Genomic DNA, 12,257 nt, shown 5'->3' with positions numbered 1-12,257 from the left:
CCCTCATTACCCGATTCTACTGGTGGCCAGACCTGGCCAGAGATGTCCGGGATTTTGTGGGTGCCTGTACTTCCTGTGCCCGGAATAAGCCTTCACGTCTTAAGCCTGCTGGTCTTCTTCTGCCGTTGCCAATACCCAGCTGTCCATGGACTCATATTGCTATGGATTTCATCACGGATTTACCATCTTCTTCAGGCAATACTGTCATCTGGGTGGTGACTGACCGGTTCTCTAAGATGGCCCATTTTATTCCTCTACCAGGTTTGCCAGCTGCTCCATGTCTTGCCGAACAGTTCTTTCACCACATCTTCCGACTCCATGGACTTCCACGACACATAGTCTCTGACCGTGGAGTACAGTTTGTCTCGAAATTTTGGCGTTCTCTCTGTAACCAACTACAGGTGAAGTTGGACTTCTCTTCTGCCTATCATCCCCAGTCGAACGGGCAGGTGGAGAGAGTTAACCAGACTTTGGGCTGCTATCTACGCCACTTTGTTTCTGCCCGTCAGGACGATTGGTCCCAATTGTTGCCTTGGGCGGAGTTTTCCTATAACTCCTTGGACTCTGCATCAGCGGGTTCTGCTCCATTTTTTGTCAACTATGGACTCCATCCTCGCCCGCCTCTACCTCTACCCGTGGCTTCTGATGTTCCTGCAGTTGAGGAGTTGGTACAGGACTTAAAAACCATCTGGGAGCAGACCCGCCTTTCCTTATTACAGGCTTCGACGCAGACTAAGATTCAAGCCGATAAAAGACGCAGACCTTCCCCCGTCTTCTCTCCTGGTGACAAGGTTTGGCTGTCCTCCAAATACGTCCGGCTTAAAATTCCTGGCTACAAGCTCGGTCCTCGTTTCCTGGGTCCCTTCGAGGTGATGCATCGCATCAATCCTGTCTCATATAAGCTGCGCCTTCCTCCTACCATGCGCATCCCGAACTCCTTCCATGTATCTCTGCTCAAGCCTGTCATCCTGAACCGCTTCTCCCGACAGCTGTCTCCTCCTGCTCCAGTGGCCGACTCCTCTGACATCTATGAGGTAAAGGAGATCCTTGATGCTAAGACTGTAAGAGGTAAGCGGTTCTTCTTGGTTGACTGGAAGGGGTTCGGGCCTGAGGAGAGATCCTGGGAGCCCGAGGACAATATCCTGGACCAGGATCTCCTGCAGAGATTCCTCCAGCCCAGAAAGAGGGGGAGGCCGAAGGGGGGGGGTACTGTCACGGGTGGTCCCGCGATCCCCGTCACGGATCGCGGGCTCACCCGTGCCGTCGGTCCCCCGCCAGCGCACCGCAAGCGCTACTCACGGGTCCCGGCTCCTGCCCCTCCGGCGTCGGCTCCGTCCGCAGCTTCCTCGTCCCATTCGGCTGTGCGCGCGCGTCCCCGACAGCTAGGGCGCGCGCGCGGCAAGTTCTGTAAATTTAAAGGGCCAGCGCGCCACTAATTGGCGCTGGCCTTTTCCCTTTAATTATTTAACCCTGCCTCTTCCTGTTACCCTTGCCGGATCTTTGTGCCTTGCGCCCTAGAGAAAGCTGTATTTTGATGCCTTGTGCTGTTCTTGAGATTTCCTGTTGTGACCCCAGTTCCGTTTCTGACTACGCTCCTTTGCCGCCTGTCCTGACCTGTTGCTACGACTCTGACTACGAACCTGTGCTGCCCGTCCTGACCTCCTGCCTGACCCCGACTACGAGATTGCCTGCCGATTCTGTACCTCGACCTTGGCTGCCACTGCGGACAAGTCACGCCTGTGGAACGACCTGGTGGTACCACGCCGCAGCAAGTCCAACCCGCTTTGCGGCGGGCTCTGGTGAAAACCGGGTTGCCACTTAGACTCCGGTCCCAGGTAGTGGCTTGTGCCATCGTCCGCAGTGGTTCAGAGGATCCACAACCTCTGAGCCTGACAACTCCATGACATTCACTGCTAATTGACCTTTGTTTTAGATGCCATAAAGCACTTAAAAGCTTTAGTAGAGGCCATGCAGGAAACACAAAGGGAGTATAAATCTCTTATATGGCCAATAACAATAGCATACATATCAAAAATATTTCTCTTTTACACATATCTAAAAACTTATCAACTAGTTGCAACACTATCAACTAGATATAACACTATCAACTAGATGCAATACTATCAACTAGATGCAACACTTTGAGGTGTGGCCAGTGTAATGAGGGGCATGGTTAGATTGGATCTACTGGGTATACATTTCTGTTTTTTATTTATCTTTTTTTATTTTAAGTGGATATAATTACTTACGGGAAAAAATGAATACTAGCATTTCAGTTTGACAAGTAAAAAAAAAAATTAAGAAATTGATTACTTGACAAAAACAAACTGTCAACAAAAATGTCTAGTAGTAGGAGGATATCTGTATAATTGCATTTTGTGGATTCTTCACTATAAAATTGAGCAAGAAATCTGTGACTCCTTGTCACATCTCCTGTCTCACTTGTCAGGTGCAGCTACGATACACCTCACACCTATCCTGAATTCTCTTATTTTTGATATGTTCATTGTTCCTCATTTGCATGACATCTGTTTACTCACATTTCCTGAGTTTTCGTTTTTTTTATTTTTAGCTTTCTTTCAGTATTCTTCATTCGTGTGGCTTTAACTATTTCTGGTTAACTTCATGTGGCTCTTGGTGAGTAAAAGAGATATCATATTTTCTTAATTAAAGTTTTTTTTTTACAGTTTATATGTAACTTCATTTTACCAGTTCTGTTTACTATTTAGATAATGAGGCAAAATGCATAAGAAAAACATAGTTTAAGAAAGAATAAATGATAGAAACTATAGTTTTGCTAATTAACCTAACATATGGGTGTGCATTAGAGATGAGCGAACATACTCGTCCGAGCTTGATGCTCGTTCGAGCATTAGCGTACTCGAAACTGCTCGTTGCTCGGAAGAAAAATACTTCGCCCTCTCGAGAAAATGGCAGCTCCCGCCGTTTTGCTTTTTGGCGGCCAGAAACAGAGCCAATCACAAGCCAGGAGACTCTGCACTCCACCCAGCATGACGTGGTACCCTTACACGTCGATAGCAGTGGTTGGCTGGCCAGATCAGGTGACCCTGGGATAGACTAGCCGCTGCCCGCGCTGCTCGGATCATTCTGTGTCTGGATGCCGCTAGGGAGAGAGCTGCTGCTGGTCAGGGAAAGCGTTAGGGTGTTCTATTAGAATAGTGTTAGGCAGGAGTGATTCAACAAGAACCCAACAGCCCTTCTTAGGGCTACAATAACGTTATCCTTTTTTTTTTTGTTTGCTTGTGGCTGGGCTTGCTGGCACTAGTAGTGCAGCTAGTACCATATTGTGAGGAATTTGCAGGGGGACTTGCTACCGTTGTGTTTAGCTCTTAGTGACACACATATCCACCTCAAACACCAAAGTGGGAAAATTTATTAGCGGTTTGATTTCAATTAAGCACAGTTTGCCATTTACTTTTTATTTTACGTTTATTTTTTTAATAACTCAGTGTCATCTCATCTGGCATAGCAGTGTGCTTTCATACTTGGCTAGAGAATAGCCATAGGAGAATCCAAACGGCTTACTTACGCCTACAGTAGCGTTATATATATTTGATTTCAGGTTGATCTGCTGGTGTCTGTACTTGCTGCAGTGCATCTACTAGCAAATTGTGAGCAATTTGTAGTGAGACTTGCGACCACTGTGTTTTGCGCTTAGTGACGCACATATCCATCGCAAAGACCGAAGTGGGAAAATTTATTAGGGGTTGGATTTCAATTAGGCACAGTCTGCCATTTCCTTTTTTATTTTACGTTTATTTTTTTAATAACTCAGCGTCATCTCATCTGGCATAGCAGTGTGCTTTCATACTTGGCTAGAAAATAGCCATCGGAGAATCCAAACGGCTTACTTACGCCTACAGTAGCGTTATATATATTTGATTTCTGGTTGATCTGCTGGTGGCTGTCCTTGCTGCAGTGCATCTACTAGCAAATTGTGAGCAATTTGTAGTGAGACTTGCGAACACTGTGTTTTGCGCTTAGTGACGCACATATCCATCGCAAAGACCGAAGTGGGAAAATTTATTAGGGGTTGGATTTCAATTAGGCACAGTCTGCCATTTCCTTTTTTATTTTACGTTAATTTTTTTAATAACAGCGTCATCTCATCTGGCATAGCAGTGTGCTTTCATACTTGGCTAGAAAATAGCCATCGGAGAATCCAAACGGCTTACTTACGCCTACAGTAGCGTTATATATATTTGATTTCTGTTTGATCTGCTGGTGGCTGTCCTTGCTGCAGTGCATCTACTAGCAAATTGTGAGCAATTTGTAGTGAGACTTGCGACCACTGTGTTTTGCGCTTAGTGACGCACATATCCATCGCAAAGACCGAAGTGGGAAAATTTATTAGGGGTTGGATTTCAATTAGGCACAGTCTGCCATTTCCTTTTTTATTTTACGTTTATTTTTTTAATAACTCATCTGGCATAGCAGTGTGCTTTCATACTTGGCTAGAAAATAGCCATAGCAATAGGATAGCATCGTTTGGTTTTAAAAACTAAAAAACACAATAAAAAACAAAAAACACAAAAAAAAGTTAAAAAAAAATTAAAGTTATAACTCTCATTTTCAAAATGTTTAACCCGAGGGCTAGGGGTAGAGGACAAGGGCGGGGATGTGGGCGTCCAACTACTGCAGGGGTCAGAGCTACACTCCCTAGGTTCATGTCTGAAGTTACTGGGACTCGTGGTAGAGCACTGTTGAGGCCAGAACAGTGCGAACAGGTGATGTTGTGGATTGCCGACAATGCTTCGAGCAATTTGTCCACCAGTCAGTCTTCCACGCAGTCCACCCATGTCACCGAAATCGGCACTCCTCCAGCTCCTGCACCTCAGCCTCCTCCCCCCCAGTCTGCCCCCTCCCAGGAAAATTTGGCATTTGAACCGGCATACTCTGAGGAACTGTTTTCTGGACCCTTCCCACAGTCACAAACCACTTGTCCGGTTGCTGCTGAGCAATTTTCCGATGCCCAGGTTTTCCACCAGTCGCAGTCTGTGGGTGATGATGACCTTCTTGACGTAGTGGAAGAAGTGTGTAAAGAGGTGTCCGACGATGAGGAGACACGGTTGTCAGACAGTGGGGAAGTTGTTGTCAGGGCAGGAAGTCCGAGGGGGGAGCAGACTGAGGGATCGGAGGATGATGAGGTGACAGACCCAAGCTGGGTTGATAGGCCGGGTGAACACAGTGCTTCTGAGACGGAGGAGAGTCCTCGACCAGAACAGGTTGGAAGAGGCAGTGGTGGGGCCAGACGGAGAGGCAGGGCCAGAGCTGGTGCATCAGCGCCAAATGTGTCACGTAGTGAAGCTCCCATGGCGAGGGCTCCTGCGGCGAGGGCTAGATTTTCAGAAGTCTGGAGGTTCTTTAAGGAAACACCGGATGACCGACGGACTGTGGTGTGCAACATTTGCCAAGCCAGGATCAGCAGGGGTTCCACCACTAATAGCTTAACTACCACCAGTATGCGCAGGCATATGAATGCTAAACACCCCACTCAGTGGCACCAAGCCCGTTCACCTCCGGCCGTGCACACCACTGCTCCTTCCCCTGTGTCAGCTGACAGTCAGCCCCCTGCCCAGGACCTTGCCACAAAAACCCCATCGTCGCCTCCACGATCCTCCACAGCATCCACCAGCGTTCAGCTCTCCATACCCCAGACGCTGGAGCGGAAACGCAAATATAGTGCAACCCACCCGCACGCCCAAGCCCTTAATGTCCACATCTCCAGATTGCTAAGCCTGGAGATGCTGCCCTATAGGCTAGTAGAGACCGAGGCCTTTCGCAACCTCATGGCGGCGGCCGCCCCTCGGTATTCGGTCCCCAGCCGCCACTACTTTTCCCAATGTGCCGTCCCAGCCCTGCACCAGCACGTGTCAGACAACATCATCCGTGCCCTGACCAACGCCGTTTCTGACAAGGTCCACCTGACCACGGACACGTGGACGAGTGCTGCCGGGCAGGGCCACTATATATCGCTGACGGCACATTGGGTTAACTTGGTGGAGGCTGGGACCAAGTCTGACCCTGCGGCTGGTCATATACTGCCGACGCCGAGGATTGCGGGGCCTACCTCGGTCCAGGTGTTTCAGGCCTACTATGCCTCCTCCTCCTCCCACCCCTCCTCCACCTCCTCCTCCGAACTACCATCCGTGGGCATGGCGCCATCAGTCGGTAGCTCTAGGCACAGCAGCAGTGCCATCGCTAAGCGACAGCAGGCGGTGCTCAAACTGCTGAGCCTAGGCGATAAAAGGCACACCGCCCAAGAACTATTACAGGGCATCACGGCGCAGACTGATCTGTGGCTGGCACCGCTGAACCTGAAGCCAGGCATGGTTGTGTGTGACAACGGCCGTAACCTGGTGGCGGCTCTGCAACTCGGCAGACTGACACATGTGCCATGCCTGGCCCATGTGTTAAATCTGATAGTTCAGCGTTTCCTCAAGACATACCCCAATCTGTCTGATTTGCTCACGAAGATGCGCCGCATCTGTGCACATTTCAGGAAGTCTAGCACAGATGCTGCCACTCTCAGGGCAGCGCAGCGCCGCCTCCAACTGCCCGCTCACCGACTGTTGTGCGACGTGCCCACGAGGTGGAATTCAACACTGACCATGTTATCCAGAGTTTACCAGCAGCGCCGAGCGATTGTAGACTGCCAGATGTCAACTTCCACCAGAACTGGTAGTCAGGTCAGTCAGCTTCCTCAAGTCTACAATGAGGAGTGGACGTGGATGTCTGATATCTGTCAGGTGCTGAGTAACTTTGAGGAGTCAACACAGATGGTCAGTGGCGATGCCGCCATCATCAGCCTCACCATCCCGCTGCTTGGACTGTTGAAAAACTCTCTGATCAGCATGAAGTCGGAAGCTTTGCGCTCGTCACAAGAGACGGGGGAAGAAGATTCCCTTTTTGATAGCCAAAGCACCCTTAGGTCTGTTTCTCAGCGCATATCGGAGGAGGTGGAGGTGGAGGAGGATGAGGAGGAAGAGGAGGAGAATGTTGGCGAGACACAAGAGGGGACCATTGTTGAGTCCTTCACTGTTCAGCGTGTATGGGCAGAAGAAGAGGAGTTGGAGGAGTTGGAGGAGGAGGAAATGGACAGTCAGGCCAGTGAGGGGAGTGAATTCTTACGCGTTGGTACTCTGGCGCATATGGCAGATTTCATGCTAGGCTGCCTATCCCGTGACCCTCGCGTTCAAAGAATTTATTCCAGCACCGATTACTGGGTGTTCACTCTCCTGGACCCACGGTACAAGCAAAATCTTTCCACTCTCATCCCTGGAGAGGAAAGGAGTGTGAGAATGCATGAATACCAGCAGGCCCTGGTGCACAAGCTGAAACAGTATTTCCCTTCTGACAGCGCTAGCGGCAGAGTGCGTAGTTCTGCGGGACAAGTAGCGAGGGAGAGTAGGCGAGCAGGCAGCTTGTCCAGCACTGGCAAGGGTACGCTTTACAAGGCTTTTGCCAGCTTTATGTCACCCCAGCAAGACACTGTCACCTGTCCCCAGTCTCGGCAGAGTAGGGCTGATCTTTACAGAAAGATGGTGAGGGAATACGTAGCTGACCATACCATCGTCCTAAATGATCACACAGCTCCCTACAACTACTGGGTTTCAAAGCTGGACATGTGGCACGAACTGGCGCTGTATGCCTTGGAGGTTCTTGCCTGCCCTGCCGCTAGCGTCTTGTCCGAGCGGGTTTTCAGTGCAGCTGGTGGCATCATCACCGATAAGCGTACACGCCTGTCGACTGACAGCGCTGACAGGCTGACGCTTATTAAGATGAATAAAGCCTGGATTTCTCATAATTTCCAATCTCCACCAGGTGAAGGAAGCTCAACCTGAATAATTTATCCACTCCTCCTCCTCCTCATTTTCCTCCTTCTCCTCCTCTTTGTACAGTAAAGCAGAGGAAACTGGCTATTTTTTGACAGGGCCCACTGGCTCTAGCTATATTACTTTATGCATTTAATTTTTCTGGAGGGCCACCGACCCGGTCCTCTGTTTTAAACAATTTTTGGGAGTGCCACATACAGGCACTCAATCTATTCAATTTTTCTGGAGGGCCACCTACCTGCTCCTCTGGTTTGAAAACTTTTTTGGACTGCCACATACAGGCACTCAATCTATTCCATTTTTCTGGAGGGCCACCTACCTGCTCCTCTGGTTTGAAAACTTTTTTGGACTGCCACATACAGGCACTCAATCTATTCCATTTTTCTGGAGGGCCACCTACCTGCTCCTCTGGTTTGAAAACTTTTTTGGACTGCCACATACAGGCACTCAATCTATTCCATTTTTCTGGAGGGCCACCTACCTGCTCCTCTGGTTTGAAAACTTTTTTGGACTGCCACATACAGGCACTCAATCTATTCCATTTTTCTGGAGGGCCACCTACCTGCTCCTCTGGTTTAAAAACTTTTTTGGACTGCCACATACAGGCACTCAATCTATTCCATTTTTCTGGAGGGCCACCTACCTGCTCCTCTGGTTTGAAAACTTTTTTGGACTGCCACATACAGGCACTCAATCTATTTCATTTTTCTGGAGGGCCACCTACCTGCTCCTCTGGTTTGAAAACTTTTTTGGACTGCCACATACAGGCACTATCCAAATTAAATTGTCTCCATAGCAGCCTCCACACGTTGTCTCCATTGCTACCTCCAAAAGTCGTCCATATAGCTGCCTCCATACATCGTCCCTTTATCAAACGAGGTGTGTCAGGCAGAATTTTGGGTTGTTTTCATGGATTCCACATCAAAGTTGTTAACTTTGTCGCCACCCTGCTGTGTTATCCACAAAATATACTGGCAAACTTTTATCATTTACCGATATTATTTCAGCGCTTCTTGCGCATCTGTTTACATTCCCCTCACCCGCCATATCCTAAACTTATAAGAACGCTACTACACTTGATCTTATACAAAAGGTTCTTAGAAGTGCTGTTTGGGGAGTAGCCTAGAGACACGGGCTTGGATTGGCGAAAGCTCGCCTGGCAGCGGAGCGCCAGCTCCATGCCAAGATCCAACTAACATAGTTTTAACTGCAGCACCTTTAATCTACTACTAGTTCACTGCCTCCATACATGGTCCCCTTATCAAACGAGCTGTGTCAGGCAGAATTTTGGGTTGTTTTTATGGCTTCCATGTTAACTTTGTCGCCACCCTGCTGTGTAATCCACAAAATATACTGGCAAACTTTTATCATGTACCGATATTATTTGAGCGCTTCTTGCTCACCTCCTTTGGTTCCTCTCTGCCACCCATTGGTTTGAAGCCTGAGTCCATTTAGGGTATGTCGCCATGCCACTCTCTAGCCTGCCGCTGCTGCCGCTGCCTCTGCATGCCGTCCCCTATAGTGTCAGGGTCAATTATTGGATGTTTTAGATGCTATCTAGCTTCATTCTGTCACTCTGTCATGGCCATGCTGTTGCCCATAGTTTTGGCATAATGGTGCGATTAAGCAGCCTCAGAGGCATCCATGCATGCTGCCCCTGCTGTTTCCTGTCCATTTCCGTGGTGTTTCCATCCTTTTCTGAGGTTCCCAGGTGTTTGGCCAAGCTTCCCTGTGCAGAGCCTTGGTCCCCTTGAAAAATGCTCGAGTCTCCCATTGACTTCAATGGGGCTCGTTATTCGAGACGAGCACTCGAGCATCGGGAAAAGTTCGTCTCGAATAACGAGTACCCGAGCATTTTAGTGCTCGCTCATCTCTAGTGTGCATGTGTGTTCAGTCATCAAGCCAAAACCTAAATTTTGAATTTATATTTTAAATGGTATATTCTAAGGAAGAGAGGAGGAATTACTCTTTTTCCTTGTGGAGACTTCCAGTTGGCACAGAAAGTTTTATAGGCTGGGAAATGCTCCTTTGGAAAAAGGAAATACAAATTAGCTCCCATGAAGAAAAGCTACCTTTTCCATAGTGTCTTTAAGAAAAGAGTCTTTTCCTGCTAGAGGGCCTGCTAGAGGGCCAGACATTGACTTAAAAGTTGTTTTTCAAAGGTTAATACTATCATTTAGGTGGGTTAGCTAGAAATAATTGGGCCACATTGCAAACATTTTGCTATGCTCCCCTTGCTGTATACAAATATAATGGTCACCACGATAGTTACCAGTTAAAAATGACCATAAAAATGTTAGTGGCCCAACCAACCCAGTAGTGTGCCTACAAAGAATGACACCTTTTTATGTGGCACCTCATAGTATTATGCTCTCATTTCCCATTGGCCATTACTTATAATGTTTCCACTTTCAGAAACCACCCTCATACACATAATGCACAGCGTGCAAGGATTTGCAATGGCACCATACAAAGCCCTTAGAATAATGGGCTTGTAAGGGCCTGGGTTGATTTTTGTATAGTCACTCCAGCAGAGGGAAATTCCTCTTTCGATTATCAACATCTAGTTTAAAGGTCAACACACCTTCCTTCAAGAGCAGTGGAATGAGGTGAGCTTTTTTACATATATACGCTGCTCAATGTGCTGCTAAATTTAGCTGAAAACTGGTAGTGGAGAGTTATCAAAAGTGTCTGAGAGCATAACTGTTCTAGTGCCTGTGGCAACCAATCGGAGCTCAGCTTTCATTTTCCTACCACTGTCAATTAAATGAAAGTGGAGCATTGATTGGTTTCCACTTCTGCTTGGAGACATGCCTGATAAATATCCCCCATCTTTGTCTTTCAAATTCAACTCCTATTCCCCCTCCTTCCTCAGGAGTCATATATGAACTGCAGTGTGTCTTCTAAGGAGACAGATCTGAGCAATAAACAGTTTTTCAAGCAGGAGTAGGCTAATAACAGTGGATAAAACTATTTTACTCTCCTAAGACAAAGGTTCTTATTTTCATGTAAATTAATTTACATAAAAATGTTTAAACTATTATTACTATTTAAAGGAAATCTACCATCAAAATCAAGCATGATAAACCAGGGACACTTACTCATAAATCTAGCAACTGTGACTGTGATAATCTTATATGTATTATCCATGTCCTCTTTCTTTTTTAAATCAACTTTTAAAATTATGCTAATGAATGAAATAATGGCTGGGGTGCTTTACCAGAGGCCCTCTATGTTGCTTCATAGGCTGAGAACATCCCTCTCTCAATGTAATGTATAGAAATGTTGAGGGAACAGAGGAGGAGGGTGGGACAATGAAACACCCCATGAAGTTGTGATTTGGTTTGTGAAAAAAAGCTTTTGGGAAGAGTGGGATACAGGTATTTCGGAAGGATCAACATTTTATAAATAGCTACCCTGCCAAACCACAAAGTCATGTACTGGGAGTATTCAATCTGTGCAATCAGTGGAGGAAAATTAAGGTTGTTGGAAGAGACAGTTGTATGCCTAGGTAGGATATATGTTTTGTTTGCCAGTCTAGTTGGTATGTGTCCTGTAGAGATTTTAGTTGCTCTGGGGGAACCGAGGTGGGGAGAATTTGTTACTTTGATGTGTTGACCATATAATGGACCACCTTTCCTAAACTGTCAAGAAGCTGGAAGGTGTGGTGAAGGGAAGACATGGACTCAGTATTCATTAGTATGATGTCATCAGCAAACAGAGCAATCTTGTGGGAGATAGATCCCACTTCGATACCTTTAACCTCTGGGTGTTCTCTAATTGCCTCGGCTAGGGGTTTTAAAGATTAATAAAGATTGGAAATAAGGGACAGCCCTGTCTTGTTCCATTGAACAGAGGAAAAGACAGATAAGGCTCCGTTAACAAACACCGATGCGTAGGGATTAGAATAGTGGGCCTGTATTGCTGAATATATATACCTGGAAAAGCCAAACTTGCATAGTGCCGAGAAGGCGTACGACCAGTTAATGCGGTCAAACACCTTCTCGGTGTCCATCATCAAAAGAGGTCCCATGGTGTTTGCAAAACTGCATCAGAGAAATAATCCGTCTGGTGTTATGTGGTGCCTGTCTTAGGTTTCAAATTTCATTAGTCTAATGGCCAGAATCTTTGCGTACAGTTTAACATCTCCATTGAGGAGCGCAATTGGGCTGAAGTTCGAGGTCTCTGTGGGGGGCTTACCTGGTTTTGGTGTGGTGATGACTAATGCCGCTAGGAGATTTGGTAGGAAGCTGCCTGTTATTGCTGCCTTGTTAAAGATTATCACTTGGTGGGGAGTGAGAAGGTGGGCGAATTTTAGATAATAGTCGTTTGAGTATCCATCAGTGCCGGGAGATTTATTTTTAGGGAGTTGTTTAATGGGTTGAAGTACTTCAGGCAGGG

At 47.1% G+C, this 12,257-nt stretch overlaps 1 long non-coding RNA gene across 1 annotated transcript in view; it reads left to right on the top strand.

Annotated features, from left to right (window-relative positions):
• Positions 1-12,257, top strand: part of LOC140116568 (uncharacterized) — a 38,595-nt gene that overhangs the window by 6,056 nt on the left and 20,282 nt on the right. Inside the window, exon 2 of the long non-coding RNA XR_011852823.1 lies at positions 2,573-2,637. This is a non-coding gene — a long non-coding RNA (uncharacterized lncRNA). The remainder of the gene's footprint in view (positions 1-2,572; positions 2,638-12,257) is intronic.

The sequence above is a fragment of the Engystomops pustulosus genome, chromosome 2 (genome assembly GCF_040894005.1).
Source record: "Engystomops pustulosus chromosome 2, aEngPut4.maternal, whole genome shotgun sequence".
NCBI lineage: Eukaryota > Metazoa > Chordata > Amphibia > Anura > Leptodactylidae > Engystomops > Engystomops pustulosus.
Note: the sequence above shows the minus strand (reverse complement) of the source record. Positions and strands in the feature narration are given on the sequence as shown.